This window comes from Herpailurus yagouaroundi, unplaced genomic scaffold (genome assembly GCF_014898765.1).
Source record: "Herpailurus yagouaroundi ecotype Mexico unplaced genomic scaffold, PumYag 218, whole genome shotgun sequence".
NCBI lineage: Eukaryota > Metazoa > Chordata > Mammalia > Carnivora > Felidae > Herpailurus > Herpailurus yagouaroundi.
In genome coordinates this window covers 6,762,944-6,781,426 of record NW_024412449.1, presented here as the reverse complement: position 1 = coordinate 6,781,426, position 18,483 = coordinate 6,762,944, and the positions used below count along the sequence as shown (strand labels likewise).

The window sequence follows — 18,483 nt, the reverse complement described above, 5'->3', positions numbered from 1 at the left end:
TTTGGAAGGTGTCTACAGGATCCAGATGAGTGTGGAATTTCAGGTCGCCATATAGTGACTTATGTGTAGCATCAGAAAGAACCTGAGACTAGGAGAGAGGAGGCCTGGATTCCAGGACCGGCTGTGGCATTAACCTGTGATTCTGGACAAGCTGTTTAATATCAGATTCAACTACATGTGATAAAAATGCACAAAACAACAAATGAAATAGAAATTTATATCTCTCTTACATAAAAAAAGGTCCAAAAGAAGGTAGCCTAGTGGCTCTGTGATTACAATAGAGAACTAGACTTCTGTCTTTCTGCTTCACTGTCCCAGTGTGGGGTTTTTTTGAGGTCACCTCATTGAACAACATGGCTGCTAAGCTCCAACATATCTTTTCAGGTCATCCAAAGGTAGAAAGAGGCAAGATCCAAAAGCACACACATTCTCTTTCAAAGGATTTTCTTTGATGTCTCATGTGACACATCTACTTATATTTAACTTAGTCACAGAGTTTAGTCGCATGGACATATGTGGGAAATGTATTCTTTTACTGGGTGTAAATAGTCCCAACTAAAAACCGGGGTTTGTGTGCAGGGAAGAAGAGATGAGTGAATACTTGCATCCAGTGGGCCATCATTCTGCTTCACACCTTCATTCATTCATTTACCAACCCCCATCATTTACTTCTCATTCATGCTTCCCCCATCCATCTTTGCTCATTGGCACCCTCTCTTATTTATGTGCTAACTCATTCTTTCAAAAACAAATTGCATTTATTAGGTATCACCTGTGAGAGTCAAATGCCATATTAGGTAAAGAGAATAGATGTGAATAAGAAACCTCCTGTGAAGAGCTTGTAGACCACAAAAGAGACAGAAGAAGGCATGCAAACTAACCACTAAAATGCACAGTCATGAGCCTTAACATCCATATCAGGTGCTACAGGAGCACAAAGGTGGCAGGTGAGACTGTCCAGGAAAGCATTTTCCCTCCTGCTCTTGGTTAAGTGATGGGAAGTAAGCCCCTGGAAAACGGGACTCCAGGAAGCATGGGTTCCAGGCAGAGAACTTTCCTCTTATTCTTCCAGTACAGGCAGCTCTATTCCCAGCAAAGCCATCCTGAGAGGCCAAGACAAAACCTCAGTGGTGTGGGTTCCGTTGCCATCAAGATTCAGGAGAATCGGGTCGAGGCAGACCTGGGGAGGCAGAGGGCCCTGGGGAGGAAGGGACAGTCTTCCTTTGTTGGAGATGGTGCCTGAGGGAGAAGACCGGCATAGAACCTATGGACTGATTCTAAGCTTCAGGGCCTGGGGTGTATTCAAGCAGCACCTAAGGCCCCCTAATTTATAGGTCCCCAAGGATATCTCTGCCCCTGGGCCAGTGAAGTTAAGACTCGTTCTTTTCTGGACTCAAAATTAATCCCTGAGGGAGACCCACGGCCCCCTGAATCACCTGAGAAGTAGCTGCAAGTCAGATGCTAACCCAACTGCCCCTCACTTCTTCAGCTCCTGGGGGAGCCCTCAAAGGAGTCCATGTGAGGGCTCATTATACTGCCTGAGTCTGTCAGTACCAGTGACCATCAGAGCAGTGGTAATAGACTTTTTGTACCCTTCAGTCACAGCTGACTTTAATTCTTGTTTGTAATCAGGAGTGTCACAGAATGTCACAGAGCTCTCTGCCTCTCAGGTCCCAGGATGGGAAAGGAGTAAAGTTTAGGGATGTGGTGTGGGGCTGAGACAGGAGCCCCTGTTTGGTGCACAGCAGCTCCTTCTCAGTGCCCTTGCCGGGGAGTGAGGACAGGTGGTGTATTGTGCACGGGACCCTGAGTGGCGGTGCATGCATGGTACCCAACGGGGAGCGTGGAAAGAGGGCCTTGGAGACTTCTTTTCACTCCTGAGGAAAAAGCACTGTCTGACTTTGCTCGCTTGGGAGATGGTCCCTAAACCCTGGGCACTTGACTTTTTGCAAATAAGGGTATGATAGCCATGTAAGTGAGAAATCAGTGTTTTTAGGGTTAAACCACCGAAACTTGGGAGTCGTGTGTTGCAGCAGCTAGAATGACTTCAGCTGGTACAACAGTGGTCTCTTAACTGCTGCCCCAGAATGACATGCCTGCACACCTTTGTGAGGGGCAAGTGAAGAGGGGGCCATCTCTGCCCCGTTGCTTCCTGTCTCTTTGAAGTATGCGCCCAGGACCCCACATCCATCCGAAGAGTGGAAGCGGTACTTTCCCTTTTAAAAATAAACGTGCAGCCAAAAGAATTGGGGCACTAGTACGAGATGAGATGAAAAGCAGGATTGGAGAGGTCATTGCGCTTTGCCGACAGCTGTAAGGAAGGAGGGAACTGGACTCAGAGCCGTTGGTCAGAGGCACTCACTGTGGAGTTGGATGGACCTAGAGTCAGATCCCAGTGCTGCCACTCACAAGTTGTTCCTCCCTTTCTGAATCTCAGTGTTCTCCTCTGCAAAGTGGCCCCTAACAGCGCCTGTCTCCCAAGGGTGGTTGTGAGGATCAGACAGTGAAGCCACAGCGGCTGTAGACGCTCAGGGAGGTTCTCTGTTACGGTCAGTACTATGTATGCCCCGCATGGTAAGGGGCTGCCGTGTGTCCTCATGGAACCCTCAGCCATCATGTTTGCCATGGAGGATAAAAGGAAGGCTGGAAATCCCACCCCCTGCACCCTCAGATGGGGGGAAGGGGCTAGACGTAGATGCATGCCCTTAAGTTTTGATTCTTCTCCTCTCCTCTTACACTGTCTGAGAACCTTTAGATTTTCTGCGTAAAAGCAAAAACGGCAATTAAGTCCCAGTTCTGTGTGTGTTTGCGTATGTGTGCGTGTGTGTGTGTGTACATAAGCATGTGTGTATACGTGAATGAGAGAAAGGCAGAGAGAGATTATGGGGTAGTTAGGATTTAGTATAAAGGGAGTCTGGCCTGGCAGAAGCTCTTCACCGCTGGGGGCTGAGGGACCAGGTTAAGACTGAACCGTGAACCCTGCAGAGATTTGGCAGCGGGCTCGGGCGGGGCTGCATCCAACACACCCTGACCTTGCCAGGGCAGGTGGCAGATGGAGTCTTCAAAGGCAATGAGTCCAGAAATCCATTTCTCTCTCAGGGTTTCTGGATGGCTTCACTGCACACTCAAAGGTCAGCCAATACAGCTCCCTTCACTCTCCATGATGTTAAAGGCTTGGGAAGCTGTGCAGACTCCCCTAGAGCCAGCTGCCTGGGACTCGGGGACAGGAATATCCCTTCCAGGGGGGCCTCAGGAGGTAGTAGAACTCTTGGAGCTCCTACTACAGCACCCCCCCCTTTGATATCCTGGAGAAGATGGTGTTGGCCTGGTCACAGCCCAGCACCCTTCCCACCCTTCTGGAGTGGAGCTGGCCTACATCATGAACCCCGGCGAGAATAATAAAAATAGTCCCTGGTTTTCATCACTTTCCCCCCGTAGTGCTGCATAACCTCTGCATTAACAAGCAGTGAACTGGTGTAATGGGAAGACTGGACACAGACACCATTTGGTTAAATAAAATTTTACTTCTCTAAAAGAGAGAGAAGAGAGAATATCCAATCAGAATGTATAATGAAGATCAGCAACATTATCCTGACGGGCGGCGATACAAGATTCTAAACCCCAGAGTCCTATTCACGTTGTGCTTAGGTGTGGATAAGTCTCCTCTCTCTAAGCTCAGCCTTTCCTATGTGTGTGTATATACAAAGGGGTTCTGCACCCACTTGGTCTGGTGGTCCGCAGGGCCACCTCACTGAGCCCAGTGCCCCCTACAACTCAAGAGTTATGCAGTTCCGGCATAACTGAGGGACAAGTGTGGCCCAGTATGACCAGAGTACTCACCTACCACCCTCTGGAACCTCTTGAAGGTGTAAGCTTACAGCTGTAGAACGACAGCAAGCATCAGTTATCCAGACACCACTGGGAGTTACACGACCAGGCTGTTGAAACCAGTTCTATATAGTGGCCATCAACTGCCCCGCAGAACCTGCCTGAAGTCTTCGAGGTACACACATTCCCGGGAGAAGGCATCCAATCGCTCCGGTTGGGTTAGGTGTCTTCCCCCGCCCCAGGGGTCATTGCAGTGTGAGCCAGTGCTCCTTCCAGCTTCCTGAGAAGGGCCCAGGCAGGATGGAGACGTTGACGCAGGCGAAACGCAGTGCTACCCAGATTTTGAAGTGAGGGACTCAGAGGCTTTAGCACTTTGGCCAAATTGTTATTTACAAGAGACTGAAGAAACAAAAGTGATTCTCCACAACGGGGAGGGGTTGGCTAGAAAGAACCAAGCAGGTGATGAGGTTCCCATCAGAGGACTTGGCGTCTATTGCAGGACGTGGGCCCAGGTGAGGACTAGACTAGCAGAGAAGGAAACTGAGACTGGGTAGGGGAAAGTGTGGAGTCAAGGACAGGACAGGGAGAGCCCTGGAAAGTGCTGCCACACAGAAGCAGGATGTACCTGAGGTGCCTACAGCACCCCCATTGCTGGTCTTTGAAAATACCGTGAATTCAGTTCTGGTAAGTAAGGGATGAACTGAGGCTGGCGATCACATGCTTTGCCCTGTGAAGGGGTAGCCCAAGAACTGGGTCATTGAGCTGAGCATAAGCCTAATGTGTGTGTCAGCAGATAGTGATGGAGGAAATGAGGAGTCTGTACCTGGAGGGCCACATGCTATCACAGTATCTTCTGCATGTGGTGACACCCCCCCGCCCCCACCACTCCAAATATGATCCAACAGAAGATCTCAGTGCCTCAGACAACAAAATGCTTGGCCTGGATGGGAACCGAGAGAACCAGAAGCACTTGAAGTACATTAAAATAGTGTAAGAAAATGTAAATTTCTTCATTATCTAAAATGAATACCATCCTGGTAAAGAACAGGAAGGGGAAAAAAAACTTGATCTTGCTAATTAATGATTTCTGGTCTCTTCTAGGTTATCTTGGTTTCTCTGGCATAAATATTTAGTCAAATATAATGCTTAAATTCTCTACCAGAGCTATTTCCCTTCTTTCTAGAAGTCTCCTCTCCTTCTTCCTTCCTAAGCTGCCATCCAGGTGTAGGGAAGCCTAAAGGCCTTGTGACAGGAGTGGACTGCATGCTTTCACCTGACAGGGGACATTTTCCTTCTTGTCTCTGGCCATCAGATGCCACACTGTCTCTGCCTGTGCTGAGGGTCCCTGCTGATGTAACTTGCTACCTGTCCTCACAGAACAAGCCCAAGCCAGGCCTGATTACTCTGTGGGAGCTCGGCCTCTTTGAGGCTGGCCAAACCTGAATGTGGCTGTTGCCAGCCCTGAAGATCTCTGAGGTCTGACAGCATCTCTCACTTGATGCCTGGCCTAGGAGGTTTTGCACCCCTTGGTACGGGGTCACTTCCACACTTGCCGGAACCCCTGGAACCTTGTCAGCCAATAGTCCTCTCCTTTCCACACCCTCCAAACATCAGAGACACATAGGAGCTTCAGGGGACTTGATGACAGTATAGACACCCTCTGCATGTCCATTGAGTTACATGGCCTTTTTTTTTTTTAAGATTTTATTTTTAAGTAGGTTCCATGCCCAACATGGGGCTCGAACTCACAACCTCAAGATCAAGAGTCACACTGTCTACCCACTGAGCCAGCCAGGTGCCCCACATGGCCATTTCTACGTTGTTCCTCTGGCCTCATGTTGGTAGAGCGACACATCCACCTTCAGCTTCCTCCTCAGTCCACCTGAAATTTGGGATTTTAGTCCTGAGGGGTGAAACCAGGACCTCACAGGAGATCCTGTCTTCCCCTCTCCCTGTCTCTTCTGCCAAAGCTCTCTACTTCCTCCTCCCAGCTGGAAGAATCTTCTGTAATTGAACTAATGTGAGTTTGCTCCTTGGTGAGTTACAGGTAGATACCACACGAGGGGGAGTTTTCACAGAAAGGAAACTTTGTTTTGCAGCCAGTAAGGAGATCATAGGGAATAACTTCCAAAGTCGTGACCACCCCCCATCCCAAGCAAGGAGGAGTAGGTTCTTTTTATTTAGAGTTTAGGATGAGTATTCAGAAAGGGGAGCTCTGTCACCACTTGTGAAGGCGGGCCACGAGGTTGTGCAGGTGTACTTAGAAAACATGCCTATACATTCATCCTATGTGATGTTAAAGAAGCTTGTGCTCCATTTAAGGCTGATACTATGACATAATGAAGCAGAGGTAACTGTTAGACACGGGTATGCTCTGAGAGCAGGTATAAACTGACTGGGGTTTGGGGCTCCTTCTCTTGGGTAAGGAGGGCGGGGCCTTGCTTACTTTTGAACCAGCGCTGGGAGTTTTACCACTGGTTGTCTCTGATAGGGTGAGGCTATTTCCTGGCCTGGTGGAGACTAGTGATTTTTACATTCCCTTTGTTCCCTTAAAATCCTTAACTACTGAGGTTTTTGCATTTCTTTGTAATTCTAACATCTCTTAGGATGTTCTTCTAGAAGTGTGCTCCTGCTACTAGAGCCAGGTAAGGCACAGATGAGGGAAACTAGCTGGGTACCTAGAATGACTTCTCTTAAGTCACTAAAGCTATATCTCATCTTTCTTTTTGGGGAAACCCCTAACTCTTTCTATTACACTTACTTTATACATAACATGACTCCTCTCTACTTATGCCTTATGTTCAGATCTCTACGGTTTCCTCTCAACATGCAAAGGGAACATTTGGAATTTAGATGTATCTCTTTCCCTGAACAAGGCCTGGCTTTCCAGACTCATATTTCATGAGGGACTGGCTGATAATTGACCTTGTGTTATTTGCCCTTGGCTTATAGCAGTCTATGGCATTGATTCATTGCATGGAACAACATGTTTGCAGAGAATGGAAATACTATCCCTCTTACATGGGTATTGAATTAGTATTGATGAACGAATGAAAGAATGAATGAATGAGGCATATTGTGATGGCATTTGGTTTCCTTTAGTTCTAAAGTTCCACAGTTTTCAATGGAGTCCAAAGTACAAGTCAGTTCAAGGAAAGATGTAAAAGGTCCTGACACAGAACTTGCAGGGGGCTGTTCAAATGGAAATGGCCCTAATTTATTTAGCTGTACGTTTTGATTGACTTTTTTCCATTTAGAAGGAGGATATGAGAAGAGGTCATTTCCTCACTTTGTTCCCATTGTTTAAAAAATCGAAATTCAACTGAGTAAATTGAAAGATCTTACATGCTTTATCCAGTAATTCATGAATTGAGCAGCCTCCCGTCTGGCAGATAGAAAGGAGCTCTGAAGAGCTGTACAAAATGAAAGCCTTCTGTAGGCAGAAGGAGGTGAATGAAGCAGGAAGTTGCTCTAGCAAAGAGTGGATTGTTTCAGGTAAGATAACCTTCCTTTGGGGGAAAATAGGGGTCAGGCAGAATACCTCACTAGTGCTACTGACCAGATAAGTCCAGATTGATTGGTTAAGGGTCACATTCCTGGGAGAGGCTGAACTGCAGGTAGGCTAGGTATTAAGTCCTTGTTTGATGATGCGGGATGTTTGCACAAGTGACTCCATTTGAGCCTGTTGCTTCTCTCTCTTTCTTTCTTTCTTTCTTTCTTTCTTTCTTACATCACAAACTGCATCTGGTGATGATAGCTTTGAATTTTGAGTGAAAGTGAAAAATATTCAGACCAGTAAAGAGACACCTTGTTAACTCTTGAAGGACCCCCCTGAGCTGACATAGGTGGCCGGGTTCTAGAGTATTTCAGTGTCTTCTTTTGTAAGAGACAGAGGAAGCAGAAACAGCACCGAGATGTCTGTGGTGAAGGGTAGACAGCTGCACCCTGAATGAGAACCAATCAGGAGGGACAAGGACATTAATCCATAAGTTAGTTTTCTCAACAGGGAAACACTTTAGCAGCAGTTGTACACAATGTAATGATTCGCTCCACCTACGTGTGACAATAAAAAATTAAAAAATAGAAGAAAATGATTTTTTGGATAAAATAAAGGACTCGTAGTTGAAATTTTTTTTGGAAAAAATTAACTATTTTTATTGGTGAGATTTAGCATGCCAGTATCCATAAACACCTGCAGTACCACTGAAGCAAAACTAATTGCAAAGAACATAAAGATATGCTGTATGTTTGGGATCTGAAGAACGTTAACAAACCTTTTGGAATCTGTGCCAATTGTTACAAGTGACCAGAGTGCCGTTTGGACAAGTAGGCACGGTTAGTGTTAATGAGGCATTGTATTTCCAGCTGGTGGAAGAAATGGTCAGCAAACAAAGCCAAGACCACTCAGTATTTCCCAAGCAGTCTTCTTTCTTGTATTGAATTAGTTATCAAAAAAAAAAAAAAAAAAAAGACACTAAGCATTTTTTCATCTTTAGCTGGGATGCAAAACCAGTGGTTCTTCTGAGTATCTGTAGAGCTGGTGATCATATAAAACATGGAAACATTTGGGGCAACACTAGATTTATAAGAGATAATAACAGTGTGTTAGAAAATAACATTTCTGCCTGAACAAAAAGTCAATTGCATCTTGACTCTCCTCTCTCTCACAAATGACCTCGCCCCAGCAGTCTCTGCCCTGGAGCACACCTGCTGCACACTTGAATAGCAATTAAATAAAAAGTGGTTAACAAAGGGCTTGAGGCTTCAGCACTCTCCATCTCCAGGAGTGGCATTCAGAGGTGACAGTTTATACAGTGGGCCAATGGGCCAATTCTTCCCCCATAGATGAAATGCACCAGAAGAGTTCCTGCCAGCCTCGGAAAGAGCCACACCCCTAGGTGGTATCTAGGGGTAAGAGGGAACTTGGGGGGTTGGTGGGCCTGGAGCAAGAGTGGTGCATCTTGGCAGAGGATGGGGATGTCTGGAAGGCCACTGCTCCTGGAAATGAGTCTTTTGGGAGATGTGTCTGTTGACTGTGGCCTCCCAAATATCACCAGAACAACCTGTTAATAGGGCAAAGCTGAGTTTATTGCTTGCCTGCTACGGAATGGGGGAGCTTCGTTAGGATTCCGTAAAGATCATGAGGTGATAATTTAGGTGGACACAGCAAGGTGAGGATTGTGAGACTAAAATTCAAAGAGTTTGGGGCATAAACTTGTCTTTTGATACTAAGGAAGAATTCGATGGTCTTTTGAGAATTCCCTGTAATAAACAATGATGTTATTTACAGCTTTTATCTCTCGTGGCAAGACTCTCCAGGAATAGTAAAGTTGTGTTAATGAAGACAGTAGAATAGTTACAGTCAAGTTGACGTAGAGTGTGTTCTGTAGACAGCTGTGTTGGGGTAGATGGCTTTAGTTCTCACATCCCAAGAACAAGAAGCAAGAGAGCTGTTAATTAGCTGATGCCTCCCCAGCATCAGACCTTCTTTTTGATGGCTCTGATTGGGGATTCTAGGGAGCGTAGCTCCCTCCTTGGCTTCAGTGATGAAACTATGACCTGGTCCGAGGCTAAACCACTCAAACCATCCATGGGGGATTAGCACTGCATAAGCTGATTCAGTTGGAGAAGATTATACAACATTTGGTGTGAATGTTTGGACAAAGATGCTGTCTCTTTCCTGTTGGATGTAAACAAAGAAGCGTATACCCCAGGAGCAGCTGTGGCCCTTTTAAATCTGTAGAAGATCCGGGCATGGGGTGAGGCCAACCCCATGGATGGCAGAATAGAAAGAAAAAGAATCTAGACCCTTGATCAAGCGGCTGGATCAAGCCACTCCTGAACATAGTGTTACCTCTGTGAATATGTCAGCATATAAATTCCCTTTGCTATGTAAGCAATATGAGGTAGGATTTCTGTTGTTTAAAACAAATATATTTTCTGGGACACTGGTAAACATCCACTCCTGACCCATTTGGTGTTCCTTTGGAGTGAAGAGAACCATTCCCAAAGCTGCCACGAGATCCACTCTTCTGTTTTGCCCACTATGGTATGTCCAGTATCTAACAAAGTACATGGCACATGATAGACATTCAGTGAAATTTTCCTAAGAAAACATTGTCAATGTTTGATTGCTTAGCTCACATGTTGAAACAGTCATGGCCAGAAGAGAGACTTTCTGCTCTTAATGACATGCAAATGCTGTATAAAGTGAGGGGGAAATCTGCTTTCCTGTTGTATTTGTATCTTATTTTGCAAAGGGAAATTCAAACCCTGCATGAACCTGCAGGACCTGTGGGCAGCTCTCTAGCTTATGGTGGCTCCCTTGGGTTGATAAAGACACAGTTCCTCAGCAATGAAGATCAGTCACATGCCTGTCATTTCCTGTTGATGTCCCCTACCGTGTACTACAGTTCTGTTTAGAATGAAAATAAAAATCTATATTCTTTTAATAGCTATATTTTAGCAGCTCTAACATTATCTTTTAGTCCTATTCTTATAATTTTATTTTTATTTATGAGCTAAAGCTCACAGGCTAAAGCCTATAATCAATAGTGGTAGAGTTACATATTTTCTCCCATTTTAAATCAAATTCACAACATGAAATGTGATGACATTGATGATTGAAATGCTTAAAAATGTTATAAGGAAACGGGGAAAAATCACAAAGCAATTACAAAGTGCAATTTTAACTTGTAGGTTTAGGGAGTACCACCGTGAGTTGTGCTCAGATTATCAAAAGAGAAGCAGCTATGAATGAGGGTTGGGAAAACAAAAATGTACTTTTTTTTTTCTCCCCACGTAGCTGAGGATCTGCGTGGAGAGTGCTTAAATACTATACATACTGACAGTAAATGTCCAGATTTAGAAGGTTTACTAGAAAAGATCATAAAACCAATCAAGAAAATGCCATCCAAAGAGATCAAGTTGATTCAAGTTAAGCAGTGTAAACATTCTGAATTTTCCTTCGTGTCATTAATGCTTAATGAAGTCTCTGAAGGAGGCATGGAGATGTGGATTCAGAGTGCTGTTTTAGTTGTGGCTTATCTACATTCTCTCTTTGTTGCCTGGAATCACAGTCACACTGAGGAACAGAGCTGAATTGGAACAGGCAACACCTACTCACAAGGAGAAGATGGGCAGGGAGCCCACAGAGTCCGTAGCTAAGATATCAAGGTAGAGCATCAGGTACTCCCTTCTTAGTTCTGGAAGCTTCCATCTAGGGGTAGTGAGTGGAGCCCTCCAGTGGCAGTGACTGTAGCTGCAGATTCAACCTCTAACAAAGAAGCCAAGAGTGCAGGGATCAGGGTGGGCTTCTGTTTAGAGAGAATAATGGCAGAGGTCTTCATGGCAAACTTTTAGGATTGAGCTAGGATCCAAGTAGGATCTCAGCTTGGCAGGCGGGGTTCACCTGATAGTGGAGGCAAAGGTTGTGGAGTTTGACTCATCTTGGCACACAAGGTTCTAGAATGGGTTGACAACTGAGGTCCCCATGCTGTAGAAGATTGCATCATAGGACCTTGAAGCAGGGCAGGGCAGCCACAGAGCTACAGTTTTGCCTCCCCACCTGGATGGAGCCTACAGGGTGATATCAACAGCATGAGTAATTGGGAATGACGAAATCTGATCTTTTGCTTGCATTTTAAATGTTATGTTCCTTAAAGTTGCAAGATGTCCACTCCTGGGACTGGCGCTAATGGCTTGTGTGCTGCTGCTTAAAAATAATGTGATAGGGGGCGCCTGGGTGGCGCAGTCGGTTAAGCGTCCGACTTCAGCCAGGTCACGATCTCGCGATCCGTGAGTTCGAGCCCCGCGTCAGGCTCTGGGCTGATGGTTCAGAGCCTGCAGCCTGTTTCCGATTCTGTGTCTCCCTCTCTCTCTGCCCCTTCCCTGTTCATGCTCTGTCTCTCTCTGTCCCAAAAATAAATAAACGTTGAAAAAAAAAATTAAAAAAAAAAATAATGTGATAGTTCCGTTGCTTCTCAAGTATGGAACCAAAGTATTGTGTGAATGTGGGCATATCTAGAACCTAACCTTAGATCAGGAATAAGGATCTGGAGATCCTTGTAGCAAAAGAAATAGTTACTCTCCACTCTCAGGAAACCTGAGGAAACTCCACTCTCAGGATAACAAGGGGAAACCTGGGATGCTGCCCTCACTCACTGAGTCCAGCAGAATCTAAGCCATCCCACACAGCACGCCTGCCCCTCCACCTCCCATCCTGCTGCTGCTCTCACATGTCAGCGGGCACCAAAGCGTTAATAGCAAGGACCTTGGGAAAGCTGTGCTTTGTTACAGGGAAATAGCTTTTAGCTCCAGCTGCTGCTGCCAGAGGAGATGCTTGAAAGCAAAAAAGGGAATAATAGGCAAGAAAAGGACTTTTGAATCACATGGGAGTCTTCAAGGACCACTCAACCCAGAAGATGTTCCTCTTACTGCTTTAAGCCATAATTCTCTAAAGCCCCCAGAACATATGTAGCTTCCTTCACTGTCTGGAGATTGTGTTTGAGTTCATGGGAGCCCCAGGACACTGCCCTGTTGCATAAGGACTTGCTCGGTAGCAGGAACTAGGGACAGCATTAATAATAGAAGTAGCACTGGAAATGCAGTGCTGAGCCCTGTGTTCTAGTCAGCTTGGATGGCACTGAGCTTTATGAGAGTCCTTGAGCAACTATAGACCGAGACTCCTCTAACTCTACGTAGTGAATCAGCTGCAAAGACCACAAGGGGACTCCATGAGCCAGGGAATGCTGGGGAACCAGGGCTATGAAAGAATACGCAGATCTGGATCAGACTCAGGGCTTCGCCCATTCCCACCCAGGGAGGAGGGTCCCCATTCAGGGAGGAGAAAGTTAAAGGCTGGGCCCCCTCCACCATGCCCAGCCCACCATGCTCAGAGAACATTAAGTGACCTCTGTGTTTAAAGCTCTGTGTTGCTGAGTGGGACCTGCCTGCTGAGTAGCTATTGAGTGGGATGGGGCAGGAGGTTGCATAAGGGGCCCTGCCTGTGGTTGAAGGAGCTGAAGGAAGAGGAGGTTTGGGGGAGAGATTTGTGGGGCAGTAGCCCACCGCGAGGAAAGGAACCTGGTGGAAGAGGGGAGGATGGTGGAAGATGAAAGGCATTTCACTGAGATCTGGATTCAGTTTTGCTGGCCAGAGACAAGGTCGCCTTTAATAGCTCCAGGAAGTCTTCAGTAGGATTGACATAGATTTGCATTTGGAGTGTAATATGAGAACTCGTTGGGTCTGGTCCCCGGACTCAAGGGTTCATGGAGGTCCTACGTGATTCTAAATTATTTGTAATCTTCTGTTTATATGCATATGTAAATGTACAAATTTAAGTTAGTTCTTTGCAAATTTAAGCATACCTCGAAATGCTTAAACTAATTGTTTAACACAGTGGTGTCCAGTTTGGGGAGGTAGTTTCGTTTTGTCTTGTTTTGTTTTGTTTTGGTGAACGGTTTCTCAAGTCCAATCTAATTTGGAAACTGAAAGAGCAGAACAGATAAATGCAAGATCTACTGTGGTCGAAGGAGACAGAAAAGGTGGAGAGCAAAATCGTTGAATCAAAGAGGATGGCATGACCAGTCCCACTTTCCAATGGCTAGCCCGGTTGTGCTGCGTTACCAGTGCCTGACGCCCGCTCCACCACTCAGGACTGCTGCTCCCAAGCGAATTCCTTGGTCTCTCTGACACCAGTCTCCTCCTAGACCAAATGGACTGTCAGTACCTAGTTTATATACCTGCCGCGGTGATTAAATGATTCGGCATACATGAACATGCCCAGAGTAGTCTCTGGCAGTGGAAGATGCTCCACAAGTCTGGAACAAGTAGGAAAATACAACCCCGCCCAGCCTTGCAGCCGCTGGTTGTTGCTGATGCTCTTTCTTGCAGCGCTCAAATAAGGTAACTTTTCCAAGGATGTCCCAACATGTTGTCTCTCTGGCCTTTGGAATTTCCAGTGTTACCCAGAGACTTAGATGTCGAGATCACAAGGAGGTGGCACCATATTTCAATAAGCTCCCAATTGTTAAATAATAGAGCAGTGGCCTCAAGTGATCTTAGCTTAGATTTAGAGTAAGAAATACATTTTACAGCATGACATACCAGATATAAAACTGAAACAAAAGTTTCATGAAATAATACACATACATTTGATGCATTTTTTAAAACAATTTTGTCATTAAAACAAGAATACTGGTCACAACCGTTAAAGGTTTCACAAACCCAGTCAGTGATGGGTCACAGTTCACACTATGAAAAACACAAGAGTAACAGGATACGCACCTTTCAAAAGACCACTGTAATTTTGATGCAGTTTTAAGAGGGAAATGTGGAATCATAACCACATAACTACATTCTGTAGGTCCATCCAGAATGCTTTTTCTCCAAAAGACTGGAATTCTAGGCTTTTCATCACATATATTAATCAGGAAACACTGGCTTTACTTCTCTGCATAGGACACTGCATGCCTGAGTCTGTGTTGTCTCATGTGCATGAGCACGTATAGGTTATTTTTAATCACAAGTATTTAACCTTCTGGTTTGGATCTGTACTTAGCCTTACACTGCTTAAACAGCACAAAGACACCAACTGTGTGTTTATAATTGAAGAAAAACATTGTGTAAAGCCAAAGAAGGAAGGAAGAGGCGATTCCTGTTGGATGTGTATATCACTGCTTCAAAAGAGTTCCCTGGGGTAACTGTCTCTGCGTAGACTCTTTCACTCCTGCCTGGTGTGGGGACACAGTGCCCATTTTCAAGGAGTCTATTGGGGAGGTCTGACTGGAGATTGTATAATCACTGTTTTCAAAATTTGTAAGGGAGTGTAGATGAGAGTCTCAGCCACCCACTGGAGAAGGCTGGTGACCAGAGAGACATGCTGGGCCCACTTGGGCAGGCTCTGCAAAATGAGTAGGGATCTTTCTGCTGAGCAAAGAGGACAAGGAACGTGGAGGAGAGAGATGAACACATCCAAAGGCATGGAGATGTGAATGGAAGGAAGGCTGGTGCCTGGAGCAAGGGAATTCAGGATGACTGAAACACAGGGTACACAGGGATGGAAATGAGGTCCAAAAGGGAGGCAAAGGCTTGTTCAGCCGTGATAAGGAATGTGAACTTTCTGCTGGGGCAGTAGGGGGCTTTGGAATGATTTGAAGAAGAGCACAGCTTGCCCAAATCCATGTTTTAAAAAGATCACACTGACCCTCTGGAGGAGCATGGGCAAGAGGGAGGAGGTTGGAGGCAGACACAGCTGTAGGGTCAAGGTGAGCTATGCTCATGCTCAGGCCTGAAGAAGGCACAAGTAGAGGAGGAAGTGGGAAGAAAGTCTTGCCGAGGTTTATGGGAAGCCAAAGAGAGAGGAGTTCGGGATGATACCCAGGCCGCTCTGCTGACCAGATGGATGGTCCTGACGTCTTCTGAGCCACAGAACAGTAGACAAAGGATAGGGTGTTTGGGGAGGGGATGAAAGGACAGAGCCTAACAAGGAGACAGGGAAGGGATGAAGGAGTTTCAGCATGTGCCAAGAGCAGTGACATGTGACACAGTGTGCCATTTGCTTGTTACCTTCTACAAGATGCTCCTCTGAAAGATATAATGTTCACAGCTAAGTTACTTTAATTTTAACCATCCACTGCCCCCCACCACACACACACAGATGCACAGACACACATGTGCATGCGCACATGGCACTCCTACCTCCTACCCTTTCCTTAACTGAGAGCCAGTCAGATTCTAATCTGGGCCCAAGGCCATGGGAAGGAGGCAGATTCTTTCACCCAGTTTTGCAGTAAAAATGCCTATGCCCGTAGTCTGCTGACAAATGGCTAATTAGCCTGATTTTAAGTCCCGGATCCCTTGGAAAGAGCATGTCAGAAAGCCCTGAGCTTGACCAACGAAAGCTCTCCCTGAATTAGGGGAGGTTGCGGGTTTTTCCAAGTGGCCTGTGTATCAGTCTTAGAAAATGCAGACTCAACTGTGACCCTACAGAGAAGAGAAGGGCCGTCCATTCACACAGGCTGATTCTTGGAATTGCCACCCTCTCCTGCTGAGGCCTAGAGTGAGGACTGAACAAGTAACTCTGAAACAGCAGTCATCAGGGCACTCAGACACGTGGGTGCCCTCCAAACAAGGCATGGGCGAGGGAGCAATGACTGGATAGGGGCCCAAGGGGACAGTGTAACACTAAGGCAGTCAGTGTCAGGGTGATGTCACAGAGCAGTCCAGGACAAAAGAAACGTTAGAAAAATCTGTTCAAGTCAATGTCCAATTAAACTTAATGGCATTTTAAAATCATTTTTCATTACTGTGCCCATCTCTCTGCTTTCCTTCAAATTTCTCAAATGTCTTCAGAGAGAGTGCTCTTGTCTTTCTGTATCCACGGGTTGGTTGGGCTGACTGCCCTGAGTTTTTATGTCCGTATGGCTCCTCCCCTCCAGGAGAGCATTTCAGCAGAGAAGTGGTATCTGGTAGCATCCAGATTGGTGACAGACAGGAGTTAATAAACACAGACAACTCCTTCAAGTTTCTTGGCCAAAATGGAAAGGCAAGAGACAGGCCAATCACTAGAGAACAATGAAAGTTTTTGAGAGTGAGATTTTCTTTTTCAGCAACAAGAGATCTGAGCATTTTTATAGGCTGAGGAAAAGGCCAGTGGGAAGGAAAGGTCAAAGATGCAGGAGAGAGAAGGGATGATGGGTGTGTGGGCGTTAGCCTGGAGACACAGGGCCCTGGGCCTGTACCCAGCTTTTCTCCCAGAGTACACAGATGCTCCTCCCACCTGGTTCAGGCACAGCATGGCTCCATCCTGGAGAAACAGATGTCACTCCACAGGCAGGGTTGCAAGTAGCCTTGCACAGAGCACCCAGCATCTATGCAATGCCCCCTTTCCACCTTCCCTAATGAGCAGAACTGAGGCCCAGGTGATCCCCTGCCTCCTCTCTTACCACGTCTCTGGGTCCCCAGGTGTCCTCTGCATACTTCCTGCACACTCCAGTGTCCTGAAAGCAGCCCTGCCCTCTTCCAACCTGACTCTGCCTTGAAAGGACATCTTTCTCCACCTGGGTCCTGCTGAGCCTTTTGCCAGCATCTAGGTATTACTCTTATTCTTCCATCAACTTTGATCAGATTATCTGGAACAGCCCAGCCTCTTCCTGATGCTCTGCTCTGCACTTTGAAACTGTGCCCCTCAGATCAGAGACCTACTCCCTGTCCTCCCATGCACATCCCACGTCCCACCCCTGACACTTGAAGGACGTGCCACACCTCTGCCTAGACCTCATCTCTGATTTCAGCATCAGCCTTGATGCAGAAGCTTCTTCCTGCTAAGTCTTCTCCTCCCTGCTCTAATTCACAACCCCCACCTCCATTCACTTCCAGCAGGTCCTGCTGTGGACAGTCTTTGAGCATTTATTCTGGAGCCCTAAAGGACTCAATGTTGATGCGAGAGGCTGTCCCTCACAACTGAGTACAAATACTCACTGTGCCCTTTTGGCTTTAATTAGACAAACTCTAAGACATTGGAAGAGATGAAATAGTCTGGAAAAATGTTCCTAAAAACCCAGCTTAATAGAGAAGACAAAGTTCCAAGAGAGAATGGAAGATATCCTACAAGCAAGAGGCACTAGAGACACTGAGACACTGAGGCATGCACACACCATAGAAGAGAATGGTATGAAATCTTCACTTAGAATGTGAATTTAACCTTCTGGGCAGGTTTCTCTGTTCCAGAAAATAAGAAGGAAGCTAAGAGGAGCCAGTGTTGGAACTGAGTGTTGGCTGAGAGAGAAGAGGAGCATGTCTGATTTCACATTGGGTGGTCAAGGCTCAGGAATGCTGGGTTGTACCTACCAAGGCTACTTGGAAATGGTTGATGGGAGTGGACCCCCTGGCCAAGCCATAGGAGCTTCAGTCCAGCAACACCAAATCAGAAGACAGGCTAAGGTGAGAAGTGGAACAGTAAGCTGAGACTGGAGAGGCTGAGCAGACTTCAAAGTTGGAGGTCAGGAAAATGAAGCAAGGGTGCGACATGGAGCAGATGGGAGGCAGAGCCTTGCAAGGGAATTGCACTGAGTATGTTACTCACAGTGCCTGGCCCGTCTGAGCCTCCCCTGCATGCACACACAGCTCCACCCCCTAGCATCTGTTGAAGAGACAGTTCTAAACACCATCGTTTATAAAATGTATTCATGGCCAGGGATGATTGGATCAAGAGGGGCACATGCTCCCAGCAGCCTGTCTATGAGCTGCCCAGCAACATATGATGTGGTCACATGATACCCCAAGGTGGGTTGGGTCCATTGGATACTGTCACTGACCCTGGATATATCAAGAAAATGAGGCATCAGCAGAACTATGAGATGAAGAGAGACTTTAGAGGTCTTGGTAGGCCATGGAAAAAACACATTAGAAGTATGCTGAAATGGTAGTGAGTAGAACTATATGCTCAGTAGAAGATTAAGAAGCCAATCAATAAAGAAAGAAGAGAACACAGCTGAATTAGGTTAATAATGGACCAGAGCCAAGATCCAGAAGTTGTGATACTGAGGTTCCAGGGGTTACCTTGGACCCAGAACAAAACTCCTGGTCTTAGGACCTACTCCTACCAGGGTTCCTGCTCTTGAATTTCTGTGAAAGTCCATTTCCATTATTGCT

General features: G+C 46.2%; 1 protein-coding gene across 1 annotated transcript in view; it reads left to right on the top strand.

Moving 5' to 3' along the window:
- SYT9 (synaptotagmin 9) overlaps positions 1-18,483 on the top strand; it is a 201,959-nt gene that overhangs the window by 148,699 nt on the left and 34,777 nt on the right. The window lies entirely within an intron of this gene.